At 41.7% G+C, this 26,914-nt stretch overlaps 1 protein-coding gene and 1 long non-coding RNA gene across 2 annotated transcripts in view; both read left to right on the top strand.

Moving 5' to 3' along the window:
* The window catches only part of ARHGAP42 (Rho GTPase activating protein 42), a 189,913-nt gene that overhangs the window by 18,355 nt on the left and 144,644 nt on the right, over positions 1-26,914 (top strand). The gene's annotated exons all lie outside the window — the stretch shown is intronic.
* On the top strand, positions 6,869-14,346 carry LOC144588074 (uncharacterized). Its single transcript, XR_013543411.1, has 2 exons — positions 6,869-7,850; positions 13,421-14,346. It is a non-coding gene; the product is annotated as an uncharacterized LOC144588074 (long non-coding RNA).

Below are 26,914 nucleotides of genomic sequence, written 5' to 3'. Positions count from 1 at the left end.
GATACCCATTTCTGCACATTTGATAGTCTGTTTTTTTGGATTTGTAACGATATGTTCAAAGGACACTGAGTAGGAAAGTGATTTTACCAGTACTGTATAGTAAATGCGGAGATGGGAGAAATTGCTTTTTCAATTATTTATAACCATTCCTCACAGAATTCCTGAGCCTTGCTAGCTGGTGCGTTTTGGGAGCTCCAACCCAACAAACAAACAACAAACATGTCTGCATTTGCTATAGGAAACACTGTTTTCCCCCCAGCTTCTGTTCATCTTGCTACTGAGTAATGGTTTTCTCCCTTGGGCTTGATATTTAGGTGGTTTCATTTTAAGGACGAAAGTCAAAAGATGGCAGCATTGATGCCAGTATCATTATTTGTCAGGATTTCTGGAAGTTGTAATCCAGAAAATTAACTTCCCCAAGCTTTATTCCAGAAGTAGGTCCACTTTTAAATATTTTTTAATAATAGAAAGTTTACAGCTGAATTCCAACAATTTCTCTACAGAAGTGACATTGATTGCGGTAGGATCTAGTACCAAGGAAGTGTGGTTTTGATAGCAGTCTTGGGATGTATCTGCATATTACCTTTGTCTTTGATATCAGTGCCCGTTGATAACTTATCCCATAACTTAGGCATAAATTGGGCTACTATCTGGAAAATTTGTCCATCAGTCACAGCCACTGGTGTTGAATTTGCAAAAGAGAAACATACCTGTAGTTGGTAATTTGCCAGTTGCCAGCAGAAGACCCAGTGGGTACCATTTGCTGGTTCAGTTGCCAAGTGACTTTTAGAAGTAGCAGTTGTGATGGCCATGAAACTTATTGGCAGACTATGAGAGGTGATATCGTTAATGCTCAGTGTGGCTGTTCAGGAAAAGGAGTTGTTGGTTGCCACCTGATGGCCACAACTCATTCAGTGAATTCTGTCTGAGATACCCAAGAGATTGTGGTTGCGTGCAAACACAACCATTATGGCAACCAGTGTTCCTAGAACTTCATTTCTAGATGCCTTGTCATTGGAGCAGATTGTGAAGAGTCACACTGAGTTTCATTTCCGGCATTTGAATCTAGGAAATGTCACTGTAAGCCCAAATCTTCCGACAGCATTATTTTATCAGTAAATGGTGGGAAAGAATTGAGATTGAATTTAGTTCTTCCCACAAAAGCAACAACAGCTGTTGTTCTCATCTTGAAAGAACTTCAGAAATGGCTTTATATAACTTGTGGTAATCCTGATCAGTATGTATGTTTATTGAAAAATATAAGGAATTTATGCATGCATTATAATATGGTAAGCTTGAGTATTTGTCGTGCATTTTTTAGAGTAATTCCAAAAAACCCAACGAACCATGACATATTTGGCAGTTTGTGAATCATGTTTACTTCCCGTGAAATAAAATAGTTTTCTAAACAAAGCTGGGTAAAGGTTCCCCTTGTCAATTGTTGTCCAGTCGTGTTTGACTCTCGGGGGCGGTGCTCATCCCCGTTTCCAAGCCATAGAGCCAGCGTTTTGTCTGAAGACAATCTTCTGTGGTCACATGGCCAGTGCGACTTAGACACGGAACGCTGTTACCTTTCCACTGAGGTGGTCCCTATTTATCTACTTGCATTTACATGCTTTCGAACCGCTAAGTTGACGGGAGTTGGGACAAGCGACGGGCACTCACTCTGTCGCATGGATTTGATCTTACGACTGCTGGTCTTCTGACCCTGCAGCACAGGCTTCTGCGGTTTAGCCCGCCGCACCACCATGACCCTTGAAGCTAGTTTTCTTTTAAACATGCTCACTCTGAGATTCAGGGAGATTCAGAGAGTTTTGTTTGATCTTCACAGGCACATCCTTGCCATTATTATTTATTTAAATACAAGCTGTAGGTAACATGTGTCTACCTTTATCCTCATAGTAAAATGGCAATGATTTGAGGATATCTGCTGCCCTGTGGCATCCAGAGTAAAATTTTATCCCCGTATTGTCTTAGGGCCAAATGAAAGAAAAAAGGTCAGATTTTGAGGCTTGTCACTGCGCGTGTGCAGATTGACAGTGAGTTATAGTTTGCCTCTGCTGGATGATCCGGAGCAGGATTTTTAAAACAGGCTTTCTTGGTGATGGGTTCCTAATCTATAGAGCTTCCCTGCGGGGGAAATTGCACTAGTCTTTCAATTACCTTTCTGCCAGCATGCAAAAAACTTATATTCAGGCAGCCTTTTGCCAGCGGACTGGTAGCTGTCAGAAAAAGGTGGCTTAGAATAATTGCGTTGGAAGGGGCCTGTAATACAGGAATCCAAATCAAAGCAGATCTGACAGACATTTGTCCAGTTTTCTCTTGTTTGCCTCCAGCGTTGGAGCACTCACCGCTTCCCTAAGTAATTGGTTCCGTTGTCGTACTGCTCTAACAGTTCTGAAGTTTTTCCTGATATTCAGCCTAAATCTGGCTTCCTATGACTTGCCCCTCCTCTATATGACTCCCAAGACTTGATTCTATGCTTCTTATTAATCTCATTTTATCTGTATCTGTTTTTAAACTTGTGAGGCACTTTCTTGTACCACCTAGTACTGGATATTAAGTCAGTTGTGCAAGACACTGATCCCTGGGGGGAATACCTGAATTTAGCAGAACCACAGAGAGGGGTGCCTCTCTTGCAGCCTTTTGTGTGCCCCAAAAAACCAGTTCTGGAGGGCGTTGAACCTCTCTGGAACTAATTTTCAGGAAATGCTGAAGACTTCGAGACAGAGTGGAGAAGAACAAACTTTTACCAGCGGAAGGTTGGACTGAGCCCATTGATTTCTTGAAAGCTTTCAATGGCTTGGTTAAGCTTTTGTTTGTGGTTCCAACTGCTGAGCTTTCTAGGAAGGGGGTGGCTAGCCTTGGTCCCAAAAGATGGTATCATGTGCAAGGAATGGGTTGAAACCAAATCTCCAAGCTTGAAGTCATGTTGAAAGCCACGGATTTTATTGGTTTGGGCAACTTTCAAATCTGTTTGTTCTTCCTTGGCAGTTAATGAATTGGCTACAGATGCTAGATGGAGTTAGGCATTGTGATGTAATCTGAATCATAATTCTATACTAAACAAGAGCAGTTTTAAATTATACCATAGTGGCTTGCTTAGTTTCTGTGTCCTGCTACCCAACCCCCAATTTAGATAACTTCTTGGACTTCCAAAGGTTTTCAGGATTTTTTGCAGGGTGCGTTTGATTTAAATTAATTTTATCTTTAAAAAAAAAACATTGATTTTACCCACCCTGATTTTACTCTCCTGATAAGTTAGGGTTGTTTGTTCATAGGTCCTGGTTTGCAAGGACTGTGATGATTGCTTTCGGGCAGCTGCTGGTGCTGTCTGAATGACCATCATGTCTTGATTCCCAACCTCCAAACCTTTAAGTGTGCCATTTGAGTTATACCTTGCAAATTCTCTGTGTATGTGATACCCAGAAACGTGTCACACAGCCAACATTACAAACCACACTGCAATGGCTTAACACTGTGGATGCTTGATACTTATGCGGTGGCCCTGAACATGCAGCCAACGTTCTGTTCACTGTTCAAGGTCTGGAAATTGTATACATTTCGTAACTTAAAATATAGATATGGCAAGCAGGTGCTTGGAAGCATGCTAAATTAAAATCTGAAAAATAAGGGTTGACTGTTGCTTTGCGTTCCACAATATGTTTATCAGTAGAACTGGATTTATTGTAAATATGATGTTGGCATTCACTCAAGAGCATAATATATTCCAAACCTGACTAGTTGAGAAACATTGATCATCCTTAAGGAAAGTTAACCTAAGTGGTAGTAGAGCATTATCGTAAATGATAGAATAACTGAGTTGGAATGGTCCTCTAAGGCCATTGAGTCCAACCCCTGCTCAGTCCAGGGATACAAATCAAAGTATATCTGCCAGGTGGTTGTCTAAATTTCTCTTGAATTTCTCCAGTGTTGGAACACTCACCACCTATCTAGGTAATTAATTCTGTTGTTGTATCTCTTGAACAGGAATTTTTTCCTGATAATCAACCAAAATCTGGCTTCCTGTAACTTAAACCCATTGTTGCGTGCCCTACACTCTGGGATGATTGAGAACAGATCCTATCCTTCCTCTGCATTTTTCAGCTATTTGAAAAATTTTATCATATCTCCCCTCTTTTCTCAAGGCTAAACATGCCCAGTTTTTTCAGTCTTTCCTCATAGGGCTTGGTTTCCAGCCCCCTGATCATCCTTGTTGCCCTCCTCTGCACTTGTTCCAATCAGCATCCTTTTTGAATTGTGGTATCCAGAATTGGACACATTACTCAAGATGAGGCCTGACCAGTGCCGTAAAGATAGGAGGAACCACTTAATCTGTAAGTGTGAGTGCAGATGAACTTTAGTCTCCTTTCTGTCTTTCTACATCTCATGCTGATGTGATGCTCTCTTGCCTTTTAATCACTTTGAACCATGGTTCCCAGCTTTGAGTCCCTAATATTCTTGAACTGTAAGTCTCAGCACTAGAGATGGGGGTATTTGTATAGGAATATGAATATCCCTGTGCATCTGGATTTAACGAGGGCCGGCTCCCTGTGTCTTGCTGCGGCACTGGTTCCGCTCCTCCTTCCACTCACATCTGGAGTGCCACTGTCTTCCCGTTCAGCTGCCCACTCCAGGGAGGGAGCAGGAGGACGAGTCAGCACCAGCTGTACTGGCCAGGATTTCTGGATGTTGTAGTCCAAGAACATCTGAGGACCCATGGTTGAGAAGCACTTATTTAGAAGATCTGGCAGCATTATATTGGAAGAAACAGGGAAAAAAAAAAGAAACATCCAGTTGATCCAATTATGGAAAACAGACAGATCTCAGGATGTATTAAAAATGTAGATTTGTTCCACTTTAAACTCTCCCCAGTGCATTTTGGCCTGAACTGCTTGTGGCATTCCTCAGTGGCCATACAAAGAGGAGCAACACACTGAATGGCCATTATAATAGGCACATTGCAATCCACCTATCATAGATAAGATAGGTTTATTAGCCAGTGGCCTTCAGACTCAAAGCGCTCAATAACAGAGCTGTGACAAATCATTTTTTACATTTACATCCAACCATCTAAAATGTTCATATGCATTATTCACAACGAGAGCATTCGTAGACCCTATTATTGATCACTCTTGATTAACAAATTAATTTGTTATTTGATACATATGAGTCATTTGTTATATATAGTGAATATCTCTTTGGGTCTGTTTCACAGCTCCACTGAACTGCTGATGACATAATGGCAAGAAAATCCCATATTCAAGGATGTTATCTTGCTGCAGCTGTTGTTCAGGGTTGCTCTGATTCATCTACAAGAGGGATTGTGTGCAGAAAATTTCAGCAGTAATGAAGGGGGACAGACTCTTATTTCATCATCACCATCATCTTAGAACCGCAGAGCTGGAAGGGACCCTATGGATCATCAAGTCCCGCTTCTGTCAAGAAGGCCCAGTGGGGTATCAGGCTCCCAGCCTCTGGCTCAGCTGCCAGAGACCTAAACTACTCAGCTATCCAGCAATTCAGAGTCCAGGGATCCAGTGTTTTCTTTGTATAACCCCTGGAAAAGGCTGCAGACTGTTTGGGCTGAAAGGCATTGGGCAGGTTTTAACGTGAAGTAAATCTACCCTTTTTATACATCCTGAGATTTGTGTGCCTTTCATAATTAGCATTGCATTGGGCCGTAAACTCAATTTAACTTAATCTTAAGTGAAGAGAAAGCTACATACAGTGGTGCCCCGCTTGACGAGGATAATCCGTTCCAGCGAAATCGCTGTAGAGCGAAATCCTCGTCAAGCGAAATAAAAAAGCCCATTGAAATGCATTGAAAACTGGTTCAGTGCATTCCAATGGGCGAAATATCTCAGCTTCCAGCGATCCTCCATAGGGCGGCCATTTTCCGATGCCTGTGCAGTGAAAAATCCATCCTGAACACAGTGCGGAGCCATTTTGAACAGCCGGTGGCCATTTTGAAAACCCGACAATCAGCTGTTTTGATCGTCGTAATGCGAAGAATCGGTTCCCGAAGCAGGGAACCGATCGTCGCAAAGCGGTTTTTGCCCATCGTTTTGCGATTGCAATAGTGATCGCAAAAATATCAGCATGAAGCGGATTCGTCATTAAGCGGGGCACCACTATACTCCAGATTAGGGCAGAAGTATCAAGCATCTGGAGAGTTTAACAGTGAGGTGTTGTTTAGAGTGTTGGCTTTGTGACGCATTTCTAGGTATCACAGACACAATTCTTGTGCTGCTCTCTTCCTGATTGTGTGTGGGTGACTATCTTTTGATCTCCAGTGAAACAGAAGCAGCTCTCTTAACTGAAATGTGCCCTTTTGGATATAGTTTCGGAAGAGTGTTCTTTGCTTAATTTCAGATGACTTCCCCAGTCTTAGTCACACCAGATAATTCAATTATTTTCAGCTCATTGACCCGTAGCTGCCTTCTTAGTGGGTTGCCACAGTTATTTCCAGTTTTTCATCTGTCCCGGAGTGGAGTTTAAGGTTTGAGGATGTGTGTGTTCTCACTGTAGCTATACATAAACAGTTGGGGAACACATCCGCTTTCTTTATGTGTGTGCTTAAGAGAAGCCAACTGCTGTATAAATCCTGAAAACCATGTGACAGATCCAAGCTTTGTGATCAAAGGCTGTTGATCTGTGGCTGTGTGTCACACTGACTGTTTAGGGCTCAAAGGAATTTATCATAGAATGTGTTTCATTTCCTTTAAAGAAAGAGGGTGCTTTGCTTTTTTTTAAAAAGAAAACTTAAAACAAGGAGATGCCTCTTAATTCTGCCCTCCTCTTTTCTCTCATTCTTGCAAAGCCAAGATTGCTCCCCACCCAACTATACAAAATCTTGCCAGGAAAAAGAGAGAATGAAGCTCCTCTTTCCCATGACCCTTGCTCTAAGTGTTGTCCTTGTTGTTCCAAGAGATTATTACTTGAAATGCCTAGATAACTGCTGTAGTTTCGTATGTCTTCCATCACCATTGCCCCGCCTTCTGATGGTAAAATTAGCCTTACACAAGTTGAATAATTGAATATTTGCTAATTGAACGTCTGCAAAATAAACATCCTAAAAATAGTTCACTTTGCATTTTTGTGCCCTTTTCATTACTTTTTCATTACTTGTACAGCTATCCAGCTGTAAGAACTGCTGGATATGTAGCTCAGTGGTTTAAGTCTCCGGCTGTGGTTGGGAGTTTGATTCCCCCACTGGGCGTCCTTCGAAGGGGCTGGACTCGATGATCCATAGGGCCCCTTCCAACTCGGAAGTTCTAAGATGATGATGATAATGATATTCTAATTGTATGTAGGGTTTCACTTTTTTTCTTTTAGTGGCAGACCTGGGTTTGCCAATAAAAATACACAGAATCCAGAATTAGATGTTGGTTTATTTTCCTGTTGTGTTCGACTGTTTTATTTTGCTTGTATTGTGCCACTTGGCTGTTTTTTTGCCCAGAATAATGCGGCAGTATATCAATGCCACAAACAAACAAACAAACAAACAAGTCTCTCACATTTCGCAAGGAAGATCTGTCTGGCAAATCTTGGGATTTGGTCAATAGTTGTGCTTTTTGGTCAATAGTTCCTATAAGATGTGTGTGTGTGTGTTTGTATGTATCTGTGTGTGCCCACATGGTCAAGTGAATAAACTTCAATTTATGTTTAATGTAATGTTTTGATGCACTTTATATTACTTGTTTACCTGGCTGGATCCAAAGATGCCTTATATAGAAGGTAGGGTTGATAAAAGAAACAATGATGAAGCCGCTGCAGAAAAAAAAAGTTACGCCACTAGTGTCAGGCCAGCATGTTACGCAAGAGGATTTTGGCCATTTACAACGCAGGTACTGTGACGTGTGCCATGACGTCACCTGCCTGTCTTGGCTAAGGCTGGAGTTTCCTGGCCTATGGCAAGGCAGGAGGTGGGTCTTAAAGGGGTGGAGCTTGTGTATATAAGGGGGGTGTACAAGGAGGGAAAGGTTGTTGAGAGTGGTTGTTGGGGAATTGGAGAGTGACAGGGTTAGATATAGGTTAGGTGATTTAGAAACTGTGTGTTAAGAAATAAAGAACTGTGCAGGGTGAAGGTCTGAGAAATATAGTTTAAATAAGTGATTCTTTTAATCAGTGATTTCCTTTTTATTTCTGTAATCAATAAAACATCATTTTTATTTTAAAATCCACAATAAGTCTGAAGTGTCAGGTTTATGTGTGGTTGGTGGCAGCGAAGTACTGTGTGTGTGTGAAGGATCGTGGCCTGTCATCTCTTGTGGTGACGTAGGAGGAGGTGGCAGTCGCGACAAAACTGGTGCCAGCGTGTGGGATACGAGTTGTCCAGTTGCCCAGTTGCCCAGAAAAGCCTTGGCTAGTGTGACCAGAGCAAAAGGATTTCAGTTAGGAGCACCTGAAGTGGGGTGTGGGTAACTCTCTAGGATTTGTCTCCAGGGGGGAGCAGATCTAGTAGAGAGGCACCTAAACTTCAGAGTGAGGGAACTGACTTATGAGCTCTAGAAGGTCCATTTTGTGAGGGAGATTGACCCAAAAGTAGGAGGCTGTTGTGACTTGGTCTGAGAGTCCAGAGTTGGGAGAACTCGGAAGGGACAGACTGACCAAGGGCAGCGAAGATTTGGGATCTCCCTAGTGAACTACAGAACCTGAGAGAGGGTGAAGCTGTGGTGGATTTGGAAGTAGAGCCAAGGGCAGAAAATTAAAGTAGCTCTAAATCTGGCAAGAGGCCCAGTGAAGGGGCAGAAGCCATTAGAGACTACAGTAACAAGCCTAGCCATATCTGTTGATATACCCTGTTAGAGAGTGTCAGACCTTAGCACAGAAAAAAAAAAAAAAGTGACGTTTTAAACAGAGGCTTGAAAATAGAAAAGAGCCTTCTGTGTGATTAAAATGCCTCTCACGCGCAGTCAAATGGCAGAAGTGAGTGAACAAAGAGACCAAGCAATGTCAGACTGGTCTGGGGATGAGTCAAATGGTGAGGGAAGAGTGGCCTCAGTGCAGGAAGGAGCTATTGGTGAACAGTTATCAGAAATTAAGAAAATTCAATTAGCCCAGGCACATGAATTTCAAATGAGACAAATAGAAAAGGAGGAAAGAATAGAAAGGGAAAGAATTGCCCTAGAGAAAGAGAAAATGGAATTAGAGAGGGAGCGTATGGCGTTTGAATTAAGAAAATTGGAAATGATGAATCAGAACAATAATAATAATAGGGAAAATGAGGGGAGCCAATTATCAAAAGCAGATTTGAAGAAATTTCCTACATATAAACAGGGGGATTGTCCTGAAAACTTCCTTAAAATCTTTGAACGTAGTTGTGCTGATTTTTCTGTGAGGGAAACAGAGAAAATGATAATTTTGAGGTCTCTCCTGAGTGGAAAAATGGCTGATGTGTATGCTGATATGCCAGTTGAGCTCAGTAAAGATTATTCAGAGTTCAAAAAGATGGTTTATAATCGGTTTGGCATTAATTCAGAACATCTTAGAATGAAGTTCAGAAAACTTTCTAAAAGAGCAGATGAATCTTATACCCAACTGGGTTTTAACTTAGAAAAGTGTTTAGATAGGTGGCTTGAACAGGAGAATGTAAAAACCTTTCAGGAATTGAAAAATGTTGTGGGCCTGGAGCAGTTTTATTCCTTACTCCATGGGGAACTTAAATTTTTAGTTCAAGAACGAAAACCAACTGATGTTAGAAACGCTGCTCAAATAGCTGATTTTATTTCTCAAATAAGGGGTCCTAGTTGTTATGAGGGGAGAAGTGTGAGGAAAACATGGGACCCAAAGTTCTCTAAAGAACAAGCACAGAGACAGACTAAAGTAGGCGGCCATTTTAGTGAAAAGCCCTCAGAACAGGGCCAGCACAGTAAACAAGTTTTGGAGGGAAAAGAGAAACTTGAGAGATTTGATGGGAAAAGCTCATGGGGGGAGAGAATCTGCTTCATTTGCAAAAAGAAAGGCCACATTGCTTCACAATGTTTTAATACAAGGCAAAATAAAGAAATTCCACCTCAAAAAGTTAATGTAAAAGAAGCAAAGGCTGTATTTTGTGTTCAGAGTAAACCTCAAGCTTCTTCTAGTGAAAGCTCTGTTGTCATGGAAACCCAGGCAGAGGCAGTTAGGAGCTCTGAATTGGATACATTGAAGGAGCTACCTCTCGCTGAAGTTGTCCATTGTTATTACATACAGACCAATGCTGCTTTACTGGAATCTGCTGGGGACAGGATAAAAGTTTTTGAAAATGACTATTCAGCTTTGAGAGACACCTGTTCTGAAATTTCCATATGCCACTCAGACATAGTACCACAAAGTTGTATGATTGCTGACCAGACTCTATCTGTGAAAGGGATTGGGTCAGAACTAGTTTCACTACCTGTAGCTGACTTGAAAATTGAATATCAAGGTTGGAAGGGATTGTGGAGAGTGGGGGTGTCTTCTGAGATCCCTACCCCTTTTCTTATTGGTAATGACTTAACAAAGCATGTCAAGAGTGCCCTAGTGGTAACACGTGCACAATCAGTACAAAGTGAAGCCAGTAGTGGGAATGACTCTCAAGAGCCAGAGAAATTTGTACCACAACCTGAGGCATTCTCAGTTGAAATACCTCAGAAAAGCCTCTTTGTCAAGGAACAAACAGCAGATCCCACCTTAAAAGACTGTTTTGCAAAGGTGACTGATAAAGATTTATCACCTGAGTGCCCTGAACGCTTTATTATTAAGGGTGGTTTACTGTATAGGGAAAAACTGAATAATATTTCAAAAGGGGGGCCTGAAGTTAAGAGACAGTTGGTGGTGCCTGAGAAATATCGCCCTATGATTCTGGAAAAGGGACATGCAGACATTTTCTCAGCTCATATGGGGATTAACAAGACCAAACAAAGAATAGCCCAAAACTTTTACTGGCCTGATATGGGTAAACATATTAAGAGTTTCTGTCAAAGATGCCATATTTGTCAGAGACAGGGCTCTAATTGTGATAAAACCAGAGCAAAGCTATGCCCATTACCAGTGATTTCAACTCCTTTTACACGTCTAGGGGTGGATATCATAGGTCCAATGCCCAATGCCACTAAGCGGGGGAACAGATTTATTTTAACTATAGAGACCCAGACTGTAGCAGAAGCCTTAGTGAATTACATGAGTAGGATGGGTTCTCCTTCTGAGACAATCACAGACTTAGGAACCTCTCATATATCCAAACTTATGAAAAGGTTAGGCAGGGGGGTCATTCACATAAATGCCCTGAAGCCTTATTACAGAGAGACCATCCATGTGCAGTTTGCAATAAAAGAGGCTGATAAGGAGGAACATGGGTTGCCCTTCGGGGAAGGGAGGGGCCCACAAAAGTTCAATACACAAAAGGTGCAGATCAGCCCTGCTCTATCCAGAGAACAGCAGAATAGTTGTGGAGCGCTGGTTACAAAACCTCAAGAAGTGTTCTCAAACAAACCTGGTGTTGACAAGGGAGTGCTACCCAGGACTGACACAGGGAATGCTTCTCAGTCTGTAACACCATATAGAGTAAGAGGTTATTACTGTGACAATATTCGCAAAACGCTAGACGAAATGCTAAACGATCAAATTATTGTACACTCATCTAGCGCTTGGTTAGCCCTTGCAATTTTAATAGACAAGCCGGATGGCAGTGTCAGGTTCTGTGTGTATTACAGCAAGTTGTATTCAGTAACTAAACCTGATGCTTATCTTAGGCCTAGGCTTGATGACATAAGTAAGATGATTGAAGGAAGAAGTGAACCTAAGGCCCAAGAGAAAAGCGCATTTGGTAGTCCATTTGGCCTGTTTGAATTGCGAGTCCTCAGTTTTGGCCTGAGAAACTCACCAGCAACGTTTCAAAGGCTCATGGACCATACTCTGAAAGGGCTTAGTGACTTCACAGTAGCTTATATCGATGACATAGGGGTCTTTAGCAACACCTGGCAAGATCACCTGCATCATCTAGAGTTAGTGCTACAAAGGTTGAAAGATGCTGGCTTAACTGTTAAAGCTAGTAAGTGTCAGCTAGGTAACTCAGAGATGAAGTACCTAGGTCACATAGTGGGAGGAGGCCTAATCAAACCTTTAGAGGCCAAGGTAGAAGCAATCCTGAAGTGGCCCAGACCTACCACTAAAAAGAAAGTGAGGTCCTTTCTAGGTCTGGCAGGGTATTACAGAAGGTTTATACCCGGTTTCAGTGAGATTGCTGCACCTTTATCAGACCTGACAAAGAAGCAGAGCAGCAACAGCGTTTCCTGGTCGGAAGAGTGCGAGATGGCGTTTGGACGGCTGAAAGATGCTCTAACCAACCATCCAGTGCTGCATGCTCCTGACTTCAACAGAGAGTTCATCATCTACACAGATGCGTCTAATGCCGGTGTGGGAGCGGTACTGTGCCAACAGGATGACAGCGGAGACCAACATCCAGTGGCGTACCTGAGCAAGAAGTTGCTTCCCAGGGAGAAGAATCTTTCTACCATCGAGAAAGAATGTTTGGCGATCATCTTTGCGATCCGGAAGCTGAAGGCTTACATCTGGGGTCGACATTTTACCTTGTGCACTGATCACTCACCTCTATCGTGGTTGAGGACTATGAAATCACAGAACAGTAAACTGATGAGGTGGGCGCTTCTTTTGCAGGACTATGATTTCGAGGTTAAGGTGGTCAGAGGGACTATAAACTGTGTGGCTGACGCCTTATCCAGAAGACCAGAAGACGACACCTAAAGGACTTATGGACTCTGTGTATAGTATATGGCAATGTAAAGTGTTTGGAAAGTTATGTATTGTGTTTGATAAATGTTTTACATTGCATGTTTTTATTTACCTGTATGGAGAAAGTGTAAGTATATTTGTAGTTGTGGTAAAGTGTGTAATAAATGTTATGCTTTATGTTTGTTGCAGTTGTTTTGGGGAAAAAGCACCTTAGCTTTCCCCCACAAAACAACTTATTAAAGGGGGAAGGTATGTGACGTGTGCCATGACGTCACCTGCCTGTCTTGGCTAAGGCTGGAGTTTCCTGGCCTATGGCAAGGCAGGAGGTGGGTCTTATAGGGGTGGAGCTTGTGTATATAAGGGGGGTGTACAAGGAGGGAAAGGTTGTTGAGAGTGGTTGTTGGGGAATTGGAGAGTGACAGGGTTAGATATAGGTTAGGTGATTTAGAAACTGTGTGTTAAGAAATAAAGAACTGTGCAGGGTGAAGGTCTGAGAAATATAGTTTAAATAAGTGATTCTTTTAATCAGTGATTTCCTTTTTATTTCTGTAATCAATAAAACATCATTTTTATTTTAAATCCACAATAAGTCTGAAGTGTCAGGTTTATGTGTGGTTGGTGGCAGCGAAGTACTGTGTGTGTGTGAAGGATCGTGGCCTGTCATCTCTTGTGGTGACGTAGGAGGAGGTGGCAGCCGCGACAGGTACATTCCAAATATTAATGAGGAAGTAAAAAATTGCATGCATGACAATGATTTTTTTTAAAGTGCATTGTTTCGAGATGGACATGAACTTGAAAAATGGTAGTTTGCGATGGTTCGTGGTTGGCCACAAGCCAACCAGAAAAGCCAAACTGTGAACCAGTTCAGTTTTTGGTTCATGCCCGGGGGGGGGTGTGTTACCTTTTCCGGTTGTGCTGCTGCCATGGCGCTCTCACACCACACTAATAGACCAGCGCATGTGCAGAGAAAGCAGGCCCGACTCCCAAGAAAGGAAGCTGGGCTGTTGTTTCTGAAGATGGCAGTGGTGGCAAAGGAAGAAGAGGTGATGGGGGGGGGGCGAAGGAAAGGGTGGGGCCATCCATTTTGAAGCGCTGGACCAAGGAAAGTTTGACATTTAATTGCAACATAGAATACACAAACCAAATCACAAACTAGCCCGTGTTGTGGATTTTTTTTAGATTCGTAGTTCAGTTCTTGTTCATCTCTACTGCTGTTGTTTGGTGGCTAGACTGAGAATAACAGTACAACCACTTCATAGAAGCTGTGTGCTTCTGATTTTATAAATGTTTTATAAATGCCCCCTTTCCCCATAGTAAGACAGTTTGAAAAGAAAACTCAAGAGAAGATGTTGATGATATTCAGCAGTATTGACGATCTTACTATTAAACAGCAGTTAATCTTTTGAGTATTTCCCCCCCCCCAAAAAAAATCCCACTGGGCATGTGCGAATTCCTGGGTGTGTCTAAAATTACTTTTTGAATCCTACCCTAGCTGCAGAATAACTTTTTAAACACAGCAATCCCCTATGACTTTCCAGTTAGACTTTATTTCTTTGGGGCTCTGGGTGGCACAGGCTATAGTAACTGAAAGGCTTGTGAAACTTTTTAAAGAATAAGAAGAAAATAAAATGAAGATTTAAAAAAAGGAAGAAAGATGCTGATTTCTGCACACTGGCTTCCAATCATTTTATTTTTGTCTGTCCTGTGATCGGTCCTTGTGTATAAAGATCTTTCAGAATAATCTTGATTTTCCATCTCATAAAAGTAATAAGAACAATAAGAGCTGGAAGGGACCCTATGGGTCATCAGGTCCAGCCTTATTCAGAGAGGCACAGTGAGGAATCGAATGCCAAACCTGGTTCTGCAGCCAGATGTCTAAACCACTGAGCTAGGTGTCAAGAATTCTTCACTTATTCAAAACCTGCCTGTTTGCGGAGTACAATATTGTCTCGCTTGAAGTAACAAGATAATGTTTGTCAGATATCATCAAGACAGTTCAGGTAAAGTAGTACAGTTGCATGTTGCATAATGAATGCTATGAGCGCCAAATGATTTTTTTTTTGTTATCGCTTCCAACACAACTGAGATAAAGGTGATCAGCTGAATGCAATTACAGTGTGTATTCACACGACCATTATAGCAATCAGAAAACACGTTAACTGCCATATATTCATGATACAGATTCCTAGGATTTGTAGTTTGGTGAAATACACTTGAATTGCACAGCTCTGAGCGACATGTTTTTGTCTTTACACAAATTTTTTCCCCTGATAAAAAAAATATTCAACAAATAAATATTCAGTAAATACTATGCTGCTATTTGTCTCCAGGAAGTGGTCAGAGAAAGGTGGGTCTTGAACTTACCAAGGCCACTTACCAGGGCCCCTCTTGTAGGTACTACAGTGGGCCCCCAGTCTGATGGTGGTGGCCTGGCCAGACCCCTCTCCTGGCATGGTAGCTCCATGTGGTGGCCAGGGAGAGTGTTGGGGGTATTCCCAGAGGCTGACATGGGTTGGGGGAAATCACAGTGGCGTACTGCTTCTTTGGGGGGAGGATGAGAGGTTGCACTTCCATCGTCCCCCTGTGATAGAGGCTTTAGTTACATTTTGGGGGGCAGAAAAGTTATACATGGATTTTGAACTACACAGGGGTCTGGTGTCCCCAACCCCAGCATTGCTGAAAGGAGAAGTGTGTCTTGAATGATTTGCTACAGAGTTCTTGTGCATCTGTCTCAGCTACGGCTCTGTGGTTCCCTAGCAGGGGATTCTAATTATTTTTGAGTTCTACAGTGTTTTATCTCCAGGTTAGGTAAAGGTAAAGGTTACCCTTGACATTTAGTCCAGTTGTGTCCGACTCTAGGGCGCGGTGCTCATCCCTGTCTCCAAACCATAGAGCCAGCGTTTTGTCAAAAGACAGCTTCCGTGGTCACATGGCCAGTGCAACTGGACACGGAACGCCATTACTTTCCCACCGAGGTGGTACCTATTTGTCTACTCGCATTTACATGCTTTCAAACTGCTAGGTTGGCAGGAGCTGGGACAAGCAACGGGAGCTCACTCCGTTGCGTGGATTCAGTCTTATGACTGCTGGTCGTCTGACCCTGCAGCACAGAGGCTTCTGCGGTTTAACCTGCAGTTCTACCACGTCCCTCTAGGTTGAGTCCTCCTTATTTGTTTCAGGGATCCAGTCTGTTAGGTTGAAGGTTAGTGTGATTTTCTTGGTAAGAATATAATAAGATGTATCTATAGCTCCCGTCGCTTTGTCCCAGCTCCTTGCCAACCTAGCAGTTCGAAAGCATGCAAATTTGAGTAGATAAATAGATACCATCTCAGTGGGAAGGTAAAACGGCACTCCCTAGTCATGCTGGCCACGTGACCACGGAAACTGTCTTCGGACAAGTGCTGGCTCTACGGCTTGAAAAACGGGATGAGCACTGCCCCCTATAGTCAGACACGACTGGACTAAACATGTCAAGGGGAACCTTTACATTTTTATTTCAGATAAAATATTTCAGAATAGATCTAATTTAGACAATGCATATGAAAACCATTGCTTGATTTGTTTTATTTATTTATTCAACTTCTATACACCCATTTGGCTACCATGGCCACTCTGGGTGATTCACAACACAATAAAACAGACAACACTTTAAAAGGCACTAAACATAATAGTTATATGAAAAACCAAAATTAAACGTATCAGTCCACATACACAAAAAGCATCAGAATAACTAAATCTAATTTAAAACTACGTAATTTAAAAAGGCATCGGAAAGCTTTTTAGGATAAAAAAAATAAAGAACAATTCATGGAATATCAGTTCATAGGCACTAAATTCTTTAAATGTTTGGCATTGGTGAGAGTGTTACAGTACTTTTTATTTATAAGATCCTTAATTCTCTGGATATGAGCAAATCTAACAGTTTTGCTTTCTCTCACATATGAATTTTGTGAACCATAATAATTTTTGATCAAAATCAATCTGAGATCTAATTGACACCCACTCCTACAATTTCCTCTCTTGAAATTAGGGTAGGGCCACAAAATTAGGAAGGCTAGTTCCTCCTTTATTTTGCCCTATAATAAGAGTACAATTACAGTAATTATTATTTTTTCTTTTGTCTGTGGGGAGAATTTGCAGTTCTGTTTGCCAAACACAATGGGATGTAAATAATACCAAGCAGTTAATAAAGAAATACTGCTGAAATGCCTTAGGGTTCTGAGTTAATGTAAACCAAAATTGCTTCCTCATGGTAACTCTGAATGTATTAAGCGCTAAGGAAACCTACTGTTGAGTTGAGTCTCTTAAATAGAGGTCCTTGGTAGGAAAGGACACAGAGGAATGGAAAAGTTGCCTGTAATATATGAAACAAATCTTTATTTCTTGAGTGGTTTACATCCAAAGTAGCAGAAAACGCATGCATTTCTAGATATAGTCTAGGGTTGTAATGAGGGTTCAAACACATGTTTTACTAGTGCCCGTTCATCTGAAAGTCTGTTAGTACTTGTCTTGAAAAATGTTCAGTATTTGCTCAAAGGGAGGTTAAGGAGCTGTCAAGTGGCTATCTGGCACTAATTAATTTGTTGAGTTCTAATTCTGTTTGTTATTGGGTGTGCATGAAAGCATGCTCTTAGAAATCATGAGCTGACCAACTGTGTTTGAGTCACTGAAGGTAGGGATGGGGATCGTAACAGCCTTGTGTGCGTTGTCAGGCTACAATTCATATCATCGTTGCCCTTCATAACTGCATAACTGAGTCTCTCTTTTTTTGGACAGTGAGTTATGGGAGGTGCAGTTCAATAACATTCAGGGGTTCCCAGGTTCCCCACCTTAGACATAAGAGAAAATGTATGAACCAGCTCTAAAAGAATTGCACAACAAGGACTGAGTTGCACGTCAATGTACATCAGTCAGTGTTGCACAGCTATGTATCTGAACGGCTTGTGCTGAAATACAATATAAAGCCTGGTAGTAAATGAGATGAAATTTCTTTTTATGTTAGTTGTGATGATGGAGCTTTGACGAGACAGGTCTTTGCTTGGTATTGTAATTGCTGAGTACGGTATGAATTTGACTGGAAAAGCTGCCATGACAGAGTCATTATCTTAGAAAACTGGTAGTGTTGTTTGTTAAACTTGCAGGTCTTTGCATTGTACATGCTCCACATTTGGGATAATATCAGTGGCTCAAATGAAAGTTAACATCTATGCTTAAGCAAATATACAGTAGGACCCTGGAATCCATGGCACTGATATCCATGATTTCACTTTCCTGTGGTTTATTACTGCCCTAAATACAACATACAAGAGCATCACCTTATGGTCTTAGTCCCACCTCGTTGCATGTTGTATATCATATAACATCAAGTCAGTTCTGACTTATGGTGACCCTTTTCAGGGTTTCTTAAGTACACAGAAGTAGTTTCCCATTCCCTTCTTCTGGGGGTGCCCTGGGACTGTGCAGCTTGCCCAAGGTCATGCATGCTGGCTCTACTCACAGGAGGCACAGTGGGGAATCGAACCTCTGGCTTCACAGCAAGATACCTAAACCACTGAGCTATCAGGACCTATTATAGATACAGGGTTCACATATCCACAGTTTCAAGTACAGGGCTCCTACTCTAATACATAGGAACATGATCTACTACCTTTCTACCAGTGACTGTACAAAGAATCTGTCAGTGTCACAAACAAATTAGAATTATATTTCATCCACTGTGTTATAGCCAGAGATCAAATGCAAGGAGCATAGAAGTATTCACTGAAATAGCTATGCTGTTTTGTTTCCAGACCTAATTAATTTAAAATTTAAAAACCTACATTTAAAATGTTGGTGATGACCTTTAATAGCCCTCACAATCAGGATCAAGATATCTGAATGACTGCTTTGGAATGATTAGGTGTGTCTGCTGTGATTTTCAGCAGACACCCTTCTATGAATTTCGGTCTCCCCAGAAATAAGCTTAATTGGGACCAGTGTGAGATCCATTTCAGTACAGGAAGGTGAAGGTGCTTAACAGACATGTGTATCAGGTCTAAGACCTGTCACCATTCTGTTTATACCAGTGGCCAACCAGTTTCCTGTGGGAATCTCTCAAGAGGGACATGAGTAGATCACTGTGTTTATGTTCCCCAATAACTGCTATTCAGGGGCATTCTGTTTCTCGTACTAGAGTGGATATAGCTCAGTGCTGCTGATGGCTGCTGATAGTGCAATCGTCAATGAATTTGTCCAGCCATCTTCCAAAGCTGAATTGGCAGCTGTCCCTAGATCTTAAGGAAGCAAATTTTACAGTTCTGTTATCAGTGTGAAGTTCTTCCTTTTATCTGTCTGACTATATTTATCTTTGTGGAAACCAAAGTGGGTCAAACTAGAGGGGAGCAGCAGAAGGGCATGGAAACTCCATAATGGCTTTCTGATAAGAGATTAAATCTTCTTTCTGGCTGCCCTCTCACTGAATTTTAACTTGACAGAAACTTGACACTTAGATTACCTTTAATGGCTGTTCTATTTTTAAATCTTTTTTATTCTGCTGTTTTTAGTAGTCTTTTCCCACTTCTGGTCTGTGAGTGTTTACAACTATTGTCATTGTTCCATTTTATTGTTAACTGTCTTTCATTCGGTTGAGAAGACTTGGGTTATGAATGTCTTAAAAAGAAAAGCTAGTTACGGGTTTCTGCCACTGAAGTATGACTTTAGAGAAATTTAGGGACCTTGACTAGCTTGCATCACATCAAGTTTGTAACTTTATAGTTATGAATCACCACTTTGTTTCCTTTTTAGTGCTGTAGACATCACATATGTCGTAGAGAAACTGAACACTTCACAGTAATGGAGGAAACAAGGGCATTTTTAAAACCAGTGTAGACTAAGTTTTTTGTTTTTGTTTGCATTTGAACATTAAAGTTCAAATGATTGCAGTTAAAAGCCAGGTGTTGTACATATATTCATTATTAGGTACAGAGATGGCGTACAGAAGTGTACACTCAGAGAAAACTGGAATTATTAAGTACAGTGGTACCTCGATTTATGAACGTCCCTAGTTGCGAATGATTCAAGTTACGAACAGCTCAGTTCGCAAAAAGTTGCTTCGACCTGCGGACGGAGCCAAAAAAACCACAAAACTTTCCTGCCCTTTTTTTTGACCTAAGTTCACCTTAGGTCAAAAGAAGAAAAAAATAAAAAAATTGCCCCCTAGAGGTAGAGAATGGATTAACCGGCTTTGCCTTAGTTCCTATGGGAACTAATGCCTCTACCTACGAACAGCACCTTGGCATATGAACAAAAAACAGCAAATATGGGTTAAATAGTTTTCACTGCATTCCTGTGGAAAAGTTTGCCTCGATTTACGAACTTTTTGACTTACGAATGCCATTCCAATACGGATTAAGTTGGTAAGTTGAGGTACCACTGTATAAATAATGTAAAGTTTATATTAAAGGAAGTCCCTTTTAGTACCGTGCGACTTTGAATTAGAAGATGAGTTTACTGGAATAAAGGCAACCGTTTTTTTCCTCCTACCTCCAAGCTGCTTCTTTAGGCAGCCCTGGCATGGATGCCTAATTTGAGGAGAAAAGTCAATCCCAAAATGACATCTTGTGCCTCGTTATTGTTCCGTTGTTTACAAGCTGGCACATGACAGAAATGTTATGCATTCAGCAAGGATGTGAGAGAGCATTCATTGAAAACAACAACAAATGCTCTGTCAATGATGGCTAGCAGGCGTTTTTCATGTCCTTTTTTTTTTGCACGAGACACTCAAGTCCAAATAAGCGTGGGCTTTTCTTTCCCCTTTGCTGGTTATTGCTGAGTGAGCTCAGTGTCCTTTATGGGCCTTCATGCATGTAACCTCATTTTTCACTACCAGAAGCTTTTATTTTTAATACCCATTTACAATGCATTAATAAACTCTTGAGGAAGGTACACCATTTTCTAACTTCCGTCTCCGAAAAGAAAATAAGTTCAAAACAACAGCATGGTTAAATTCTGCTAGGAGAAGGCAAATTGGATGTGAAGCAAGTTATGCTCCATAAAACAGTATGGCTTTTCCTAAATCGCTTCAGATGGAAGGACTTTGGAACAAGAACAGAAGAATGGATTTGACTCAGTCCATTGAATTAATCATTCTTTTATGACATTTAGCAGCCATGTGTCCTGTTTAGGAAATTTCCAAAGGCATAAAGAATGATGGCTGTTTCCTGCTTGTTTCAGCCTTCTGACCAGCGGGGCTATATTGTCTCACTAAATGTGCACTTGCCAATCATAGCTATAGATGGGCCTTGAGAAAAACAGGCTTGCTTATTAACCTGAAATGGAAAGTATGTGTTTAAATAGATCGGTAGCTCCTGAATTGTCCTGGTACATTTGTTGAGGAAGGTTGTGATTACTGATGGTAAGGCAGTGGGGAATTGGACAGGTTATGAGAAAGCAAAAGAGGCTGTGTGATTAAAATTAGCTCTCTAGTTACCAGCAGTGACTTGTAAGGTGTTAGTGGTACAGTGGTGCCTCGCTTGACGAGGATAATCCGTTCCAGCAAAATCGCTGTAGAACAAAATCGTCATCAAGCGAAAGTAAAAATCCCATTGAAATGCATTGAAAACCGGTTCAATGCGTTCCAATGGGCAAAATACCTCAGCGTACAGCGAAGATCCTCCATAAGATGGCCATTTTCTGGTGCCTGTAATGTGAAGAATCTGTCCTAAAACACAGCGGGGAGCCATTTTGCACAGTGGGCGGCCATTTTGAAGACCTGACGATCATCTATAAAGATCATCCTTAAGCGAAAAATCGGTTCCTGAAGCAGGGAACCGATCGTTGTAAAGCGTTTTTTCTCTATTTTCATCGTAAAGCGATTTCCTCATCTAACGAGGTAATCATCAAGCGGGGCACCACTGTATTTCTTACCGTGGGAGCAAACATGGTTTTTTTTTTCACCAGTTCATGTGTTCATTACTAAAATAGACACTGTTTTTTTTTCCTTCCTTGCCTTCCTTTGGGGGGAGAGCCTGATTCTGATAAACTGCTAACTGTCCAAAGTAATTTTTGTATTTTTTTTTAGACAAGAAAAGAAAAAGTAAAAAAATAAAAAGCACTGAAGTATAAATATACTCATACATAGATTCTTGTAATGTAACAACAATCTTAATAGTTTATCTTTAAGACGTTTTAGGGAAAGACGACCTGCAACTTTTTTTAGGGGGTGAAAAGTGGGATATAAATGTAAAGAAAACTTTAAAAATAAACATTCCTGAATTTTCTGGAACCTGGCTGGCCTAAAACTGAATGGATATGCTATTGGTCTGTGATGGCATTTTAAGGTTCTAGCAGCCCATATTATCGTACTCAGATGATGTTCTGCTGGATATTCTAATCCTCTTTTAAAAGACTTGCTTCGCTGAGCTGTGTGATGCTGCTATGTGTATCTGAGTTCTATTTTTGTGTCAGTAGAAGTAATGTATTCAGACTCTGTGTATTTGATATATAAAAGGTCTTTCTCTGTGGATAAAGAGAGTGATTAATAGTAAAAGTGATACTGCAAAGTTGCAGAAATCGTTGTTGCCATGGATGAGACTGAGTTATATGTTTTGCCATCTTTCTTTTTTCCTTAATAATCGTAATAATCATGTGCCGACAAGTCAGTTCTGACTTATGGCAACCCGTTTAGGATTTATTAGGTAGCAAATACTCAGAAACGGCTTACCATTCCATTCTTCTGGATGCATCCAGGGTCTGTGCAGCTTGCCCGAGACCACACAAGGAGACACAATGTCCTGTCTACTTGCAGGAGACACCATGAGGATTTGGACTCCGAACCTCTGGCTCTGCAGCAAGATATCTAAACAACTGAGCTAACTGGCCTTTTCTCTTTAGTTATATCAAAATTTTGTAAAGTTGGAACACACACCCACACACCCTAGCTGTCTGCATCCTTAAGTCTTGGAGAAAGTGATTACTGTATTCTCTAAGAATATATTCTGAGGCTGTTGAAGTCTTAATTGGTTTTCAGATTGTGTGGTGTCAGATTCAGAGGAATATTTGTGGGTTTCTTTTAAAAAATCTGATTTCAATTTACATGTGGTTTCTAGAGTATTACTGAGTGCAGAGGCTACTGTAATTTGAACACAACATGAGAAGATTTGCTGGAAAAGATAATAATGCTAGGAAAAGTTGAAGGCAGCAGGAAAAGAGGAAGACTAAATATGAGGTGGATTGACTCCACAAAGGATGGCATGTCCTTGAGCTTGCAATAACTGAGCAAGGCTGGTAGACAAGACACGTTGGAGGCCACTTGTTCTTAGGGTCACCATGGGTCAGAGGCAACTTGATGGTAAATAACAGTAATAACAAAAGTGGGAATGTGAGGGAAGGTCTATTGTTGTTGTGCCATGAAGTTGCCTCTCATTTATGGTGACCCTATGAATGAGCAATCTCCAATATGCCCTGTCCTTTACTGCCTTGTTCAGTTCTTTTAAACTCATGCTTGTGGCTTCCTCTATGGAGTCAGTCCATCTTGTATTTGGTCTTCCTCTTCTCCTGCTGCCTTCCACCTTTCCTAGCATTATTGTCTTTTCTAGACAATCCTGCCTTCTCATGATCTGCCCAAAGTAGGACAGCCTCGGTTTAATCATTTTTGCCTCCAGAGATAATTCAGGCTCGATTTGTTCTAGGACCCGCTTGTTAAGTTTTCTGTCAGTCCAGCAGAGCTGTCCTCCAGCACCACATTTCAAACGAATCAATTTTCCCCCCCCCCGTCTGCTTTATTTACTGTCCAGCTTTCACACCCATACAAGGTGATATGTTCAAAGAGCCTCGTGGTGCAGTGGTTAAACTGCTGTACTGCAGCCAAAACTGTGCTCACGACCCGGGGTTCAATCCCAGGTAGCCGGCTCAAGGTTGACTCAATCTTCTGTCCTTCCGAGGTCGGTAAAATGAGTAGCCAGCTCGCTGGGGGGGGGGGGCAATGTGTAGCCTGCATAATTAACTTGTAAACCGCCCAGAGAGTGCTTGAAGTGCTATGGGGGGCGGTATATAAGCAGCACGCTTTGCTTTGCTTTGTGATAGGAAATGCAATAATGTGGATGATCTTGGTTTCGGTCTCAAGTAACACATCCTTTAGATGGGGGAAGATCTACCACCTGAAGACCAGTGCAACATGGGCCATAGGCAGCTAGCTCCCTGAGGTGGACGAGATTGGCATGGTGGTGGCAGAGAAGTGAGGTACCGAGATCTTTTCCAGCTTGCCAGCGTTCAAAATTCCTTCAGCCTTCTCAGCTAGCATTGCATTTTGTCAGCTCCTGCAAATAGTTTCTCTAGTTTTATTCATGATATGAAACGGGATAAGAAATTTCCACTAATAATGATTTGTAAGAGACTTATTTATTAGTATTTTTAATGCTGTTTAGTTCTTCCAGGCTTCAGTTAGCGGAATCGCTTTTCCAGCTGGCGTGTTTACAGTCTCGGCTGTGAGGGGAAGAAAAAAAAAAAGATGTCCCACTGTGGCATGTTCTATTTAGAATGAAATTGACTGTATCAGCCATGACAGCTGTTGGCGCACAGTACTTGTCAGCGAGGGGCTCTTGTTCCTTCAGTATGTTTTTGATTATTGATATAGTTCTCCGGCTTGCAGTTCTTTGGGAGTATGAAGTCAAGCTTTATGTCTTTTTTATTTACTTTGAAAGTAAAGGAATAGCAGGGTTCTGTCTGGGTGGGTAGAGGGGAAGGCAAGGGCCAAGAAGACATGGCCACCCCACACTAGTTAGGCATTGCTGCCCTCCTTATTCAGAGAAGTACATTTACCATCTTTATTGTGCCTGTGTCATAATGGCAAAGTAAAAAACTCCATGTTTTTGTTTCCTGAGGCTGCAAATTGAAGGTTGTCACAGGAGGGGTGTGGCATACAGCTCTGCTCTCACCTGTCCGTCACAGCTGGGCAGGGGAACCTCAGCCAATGAGAGGACGGAGGGTGATGCAGAAGGGGGAGGAGCTGGATTATATAAGGTGTGTGTGATGTGTGAAAGAGGGAGTTTTGAGAGTTTAGAGAGATGAGAGAAATTGTTTGAGAGAGTGAGATAGATTGGTGAGAGCTAGTCAGTGAGGGAAAAGTCTGTGTGAATTTAGTAATTGAGAAACGTGATTTACAACTTGATTTATTACCTGTGATTCACCCTTTTTATTTTGTCAAATCAATAAACACAGTTTTTGTTTTACAAGAAACACTTGTCCTTTTTGAGTATTAAGGATAGGTTGGTGGCAGCAGTTTGAGGAATAGTGAGCACTCTGGGAGGCCTGAGTTGACAGAGGCTTCAGAGTGGCCCGCTACAAGGGGTTTATTGATCTTTGCCCTTCACGCCATTTTCCTTCGCAAAAAAAAAAAATCATCCCGTCCACTAAAGGTCCTTATGCCCCCAATGGGGAAAAGATACAGCCATTTAAGTCTCCTGCAAAGTTTTCTTCTGTTTCTGTTCTTTTCATTATGGAAGGGATTTCTTCACTCCCCTCCAGATTATTCTCGTTAAATTGCTTTTTAATTTATTTTTAACTGGTCTTGGCTAGTTCTCCCCAAGCACTTTGTTGGAGAAGTTGGCACAGAAAAAATTCTTGTCGAAAACGCAGTTTCTTCAAAATTTGAGCAGATTTTTGGTAGAAAGCGAAACCCAAGCAACCTTTGCTCTTGACATCGTCTCAGCTTGAGTTAATAACAGGGATGTGTGCTTGCACTAAAATTCAGATTCGGAATTCAAAATTTAAAAATACAATATTTGGTAATATCTGGAACTCACTCCTTTACAGTCAATACGAATACAATCCCTTCTACACTGAAGACAAATGCAATCTGTCCCTTATCCAGCTCCCTGATTTTGCTGCTTTCTTGACTACCTCTTTGCCTCAGCCTGCTGGACAAGTGTCTCTTCAAAATGGGAGAGGCCATGCTGCACCACCTGCCTCCTGAATGTTCCAATGTCAGGGTTTCCCATCTGTTGAGGTCCATTCATAAGACCTTCAGATCCCGCTTGCAGATGTCCTTGTATCGCAGCTGTGGCCTCCCTCTGGGGCAATTTCCCTGCACTAATTCTCCATACAGGAGATCTTTTGGAATCCGACCATCAGCCATTCTCACAACATGCCCAAGCCAACGCAGACGTCGCTGTTTCAGTAATGTATACATGCTAAGAATTCCAACTCGTTCTAGGACTACTCTGTTTGGAAGTTTGTCCTGCCAGGTGATACCAAAAATGCATCTGAGACAACGCATATGGAACATGTTGAGCTTCCTCTCCAGCCATGCACAAAGGATCCAGGATTCACTGCAGTACAGGAGTGTGCTCAGGACACAGGCTCTGTAGACCTGGATCTTGGTCTATGTTGTGAGCTTCTTATTAAGCCATACTCTCTTTGTGAGTCTAGAGAACATGGTAGCTGCTTTGCCAGTGCGGTTGTCCAGCTCCACATCTAGGCAGAGAGTGTCAGAAATTGTTGAGCCAAGGTACACAAAGTCATGAACAACCTCCAATTCTTGCGTGGAGATGGTAATATAGGGAGGTGAGTCCATGCCCTGGCCCATGACTTGTTTTTTCTTCAGGCTGATAGTCCAAAGTCTTGGCAGGCCTTGCTAAAACGATTTATGAATTGTTGGAGGTCTTCAGCAGAGTGGCAACAATGGCTGCATCATTGGCGAAGAGGAAGTCCTGCGTGCATTTCAGCTTGACTTTGGTCTTTGCTCTCAATCTGGAGAGATTAAAGAGCTTTCCATCTGATCTAGTCCGGAGGTAGACACCTTCTGTTGCAGTTCCAAAGGCGTGCTTCAGCATGACAGCAAAAAAAATCCCAAAAAGGGTTGGCGCAAGGACACAGCCCTGTTTCACACTGCTTCAGGAGTATACTCAGGACACAGGCTCTATAGACCTGGATCTTGGTCAAGTCTATAAAATGTGGTATCTGCTTTGCCAAGGTGTTTGTCCAGCTCGACATCTAGGGAGAGAGTGTCAGAGATCATTAAGCCAAATTCATAAACAGCCAGCAGTGAAAGTGTTAACAGCAGCCAGAAAGGAAAGCTTTATACCGTCGCCAGACTAGTTTTTCGTGAAGCCCCTGCAGCTTCAGAGAAATATATTTAGGCTTAGCATTTTAGGATATTTCAATGACAGCTTTCATATCTGTAAAGAAAACCTCATTGTTTCTCAATCTGCCTGCCATCATG

The sequence above is a fragment of the Pogona vitticeps genome, chromosome 3 (assembly GCF_051106095.1).
Source record: "Pogona vitticeps strain Pit_001003342236 chromosome 3, PviZW2.1, whole genome shotgun sequence".
NCBI classification, from domain to species: domain Eukaryota; kingdom Metazoa; phylum Chordata; class Lepidosauria; order Squamata; family Agamidae; genus Pogona; species Pogona vitticeps.
The sequence above is the reverse complement of the archived record's forward strand: the minus strand, read 5'-3'. Positions and strand labels throughout refer to the sequence as shown.